Source organism: Vombatus ursinus, unplaced genomic scaffold, assembly GCF_900497805.2.
Source record: "Vombatus ursinus unplaced genomic scaffold, bare-nosed wombat genome assembly UNPS02006874.1, whole genome shotgun sequence".
In the NCBI taxonomy this organism is placed as follows: Eukaryota; Metazoa; Chordata; class Mammalia; order Diprotodontia; family Vombatidae; genus Vombatus; species Vombatus ursinus.
In genome coordinates, this window is record NW_020946652.1 from 3,712,693 (window position 1) to 3,715,702 (window position 3,010).

Below are 3,010 nucleotides of genomic sequence, written 5' to 3' on the forward strand. Positions count from 1 at the left end.
AGAGGTAAATGGATTTAGCTCAAGGTTACCAGAGTAATAAGAGATGGGATTTGAAGCAAGATGTTATAGATTTTATGAATCTATAGAGTCAAAAGTCAATGCAGTTGTAAGCTATTAATAGCTCATACCACATTATACGTGTAATAATACATGTTTATATTACATAATCCTGGAATATTACAAATACTATATCACAACTATATTACTGTATATACACAGATGTATACACACAAATATATACATATGTAAGGCACTGGTCAGGCACAAAGTAATAATCAATGACCAAAGTCCCAGCCTCAGGGATCTTAGATCCTACCAAGGGAGAACACTAAGCACATACAGAGGAAGTGCATGCCCAGAATAGGGGAAAGCCTGGCAAAGGTATGGAGGTGGAAGACGGTCTGCCACATTCAGAGACAAGCTAATCTTAAAGTCTGGCTGAACAGAGAGAATAAAAAACAATGTGAAATAAGGTTGAATAGAATATATTCTATCCTGTTCACAGCATAGGACAGAGAAGCAACATGCTACAGTGGAAAGAGTTAGAGGACACCTGGGGCCAAATTTTGCCTCTGACACTTATCTGTGTGACTTGGGTCTCAGTTTCCTCACATGGAAAGGTTGGACTAAGTGGCCTTGGAGGCCTGTTTGGCCCAGGATCTATGATCTTAGCGCTGGGCATGATTTTAGAACTCAGTCCAACTAACTGATTTTGCATATCAGGAAACGGAGTCTCAGAGAGAGGGCTTCACTTGCTGACCGGCTGGGACAGGGCCAGGACTAAGCCTCGGGTCCTCATGATTTTCTTTATATTCTAGTCTAGCTTCTCCCCCTTCCTGGGCTTTATGGGGGGGACTTTGCCAGTCCAACTTCATCCTCATTTTCCTTTTCATCTCTTTGTACAGTTATCCCTTCCACGTTGCGACTTTCCCTGTTGCAGTTTTGATATATTGCCGGTCGGCATAAGAAATTAAATGGGAATTTTTAGGGAATTCTGTAGAAGCCGCAGATGATATGTGAAGGCCATCAGATGGCACAGAAAAAGTTTAGAAACTGAGAAATGCATAAAATAGATGTATAGTATTATGTAATATCAACCCAAATTTACAATAAGGTATTGTAAACATCCTATAAGAAAAAGAAAAAGAAAAAAATCAGACTTTTTCTCTGGTATGAAGGAGGAATCCAAAATTTGTATGCAGATTTTCCAGATGGGGAAGGGGTGTGTGCCATGTTCTTAACTCCTAAGATGTGGAAAGGGGAAACTGGAGTTTGCCCACATGTAGAGTAATAAAGCTGAGAGCAGACAGCAGAAGCAGCACCCCTACTGTGGGCTGCTCCTCAGGAGGCAGAAAGCACCAAGATGAAGGGAAATGCATTTAGAGCTTAAAAAAAACCAGAGAGGTGTTTCAGGATGTGTGTGTGTATCTGTGTGTATGTGTGTTCATGTGTATGTCTCTGTGTATGGATGTGTACATGTGTGTGTGCATGTGTGTATATGTGTGAATGAGTGTGTGTGTGTGTGTGTGTGTGTGTGTGTGAGAGACAGAGAGAGAGAGAGAGAGAGATCTTACCACCTCTGAGCTCATTTGACCTCATTCGTGGGCTTTATATAAAGCGTGAGTGCCACAAACCAAACATGACCTGGCAGCCATCTGTTAAGCTCATTAGAGACCGAGGGTTTCCCTTGAGAAACTCATAGAAGAAGATAGTTTAGAAATCATTAATTTTACCCCCCCCCAATTGAACAGAGTTAGAGGCAGAGTTGGGGTGAGAGACCAGGCCCTGGGCCACACAACCTGGGTCAAGTGACTTCATCTCTCTGACTCCGCCCAGTGCCTGGTACATAGGAATGGCTTGAGGGACCTTCCTTCCTTCCTTCCTTCCCTCTTTTCTTTCCATTCTATCCATACCTCAGTTTCTCCATCTATAAAAGGAAGGGGTTAGACCAGCTGGTCTCTGAGAGCTATATGATTCTCTGACTTGATCCAGACCCTGGTTCTATCTCAATGACCTGAGGTAAGTCACTAAACCTCTCTGACCTACAAAATGGACAGGATCCAGTATATGAAATCTCAGACCCATCCAGCGTGAAATCCAGGATTCTTCTCCAGGACTCTGTAGAATGATCTTCCTGCTGCTTGGTTCAGTTCTCAGGCTGTCTAAGAATATACACCTAGAACCAGCTTCTGAACCTGAGGTAAATGAACTTTATGTACATAAGCACACATGCATGTACATATATGTCAGTATACATAGCTACACATATGTACATATACATACGTAGCTACATATAACACTATTTCAATATACTTGTTTTCCACTGTAATCTTATATATTGTTATTTTATGCATTTTAAAGTATGTCTGAGAAGTGCTCCAAAGATTTCGACAGACTGATCTGATTACCCAGGGGCTCCTGGACACAAAAAGAGTTTCAGAACTTTACCTCTAGGCCCTTAGGGGTCACCTACTTCCACTCCTCCTCCACCACTCCCCCATTCTACAGATGAGGAAACTGAGTTCCATAGATGTTTTGTGCCTTGCCCGAAGTCACACATGCAAGCGAGCCTCACAGGCGAGGTTTGAAGACTTGTCCTCTGACCGCCTTCCCCAGCCAGTGCTCCTGCTTAGCGGAAGTGGGGGCTTCCAGGTTGGAGTCCAATAGAGGTGTCCTGCCAAGCACCGCTCTGTCATCGTCCTGATGTCCTGCTGCCTTTAGGGTTATAGGAATCCCATTTGCTCCTTCTCCGTGGGCCCGAGGCTGCTTCCCTTGAGGAGGGTGGAGGCAACATGGCAGCCCTGAGTACCGAGGTGTGAGGTTGTCCCACTCGGCAGTAGGAAGGGGAGGAATGTCTGGAAGGGGAGAAGGGACTAGTCCCTCAGGAAGGGGAGGAATGACCGCTTAGTAAAGAGAGATGTCCGCCCCGCCCCCAGCCCCACCTCCCTGTCCCCCGCCCCCACCCCCACCTCCCTGTCCCCCGCCCCCACCCCCACCTCCCTGTCCCCCG